Source organism: Camelus bactrianus, chromosome 13 (genome assembly GCF_048773025.1).
Source record: "Camelus bactrianus isolate YW-2024 breed Bactrian camel chromosome 13, ASM4877302v1, whole genome shotgun sequence".
NCBI classification, from domain to species: Eukaryota; Metazoa; Chordata; class Mammalia; order Artiodactyla; family Camelidae; genus Camelus; species Camelus bactrianus.
The window spans coordinates 72,187,628-72,187,890 of record NC_133551.1 but is presented as its reverse complement, the minus strand read 5'-3'; positions in this window follow the sequence as shown (position 1 = coordinate 72,187,890).

Below are 263 nucleotides of genomic sequence, written 5' to 3'. Positions count from 1 at the left end.
CCTCCCCAGTCTCGCGAGGGTCAGGCGTGCCCAGGACCACCCCCAACGCCCCGCCCCGTCCCGCCCAGCATCTGCGCTAGTCTCGCGCACTTTTAAAATACGCGAGCTCCGGCCGAGACCCAGGGCCGGCGGTTGGTCGGGCGAAGCCATCTATTACGCTACGTGGGGGGAGCTAAAAGCCTTCGCACCCAAATTTTTTCAATTTTTAGCTTTTCAGGCCAAGGTTCTGGTCTTACTCTAGCTCTCAGCATGTTCCATGTGCT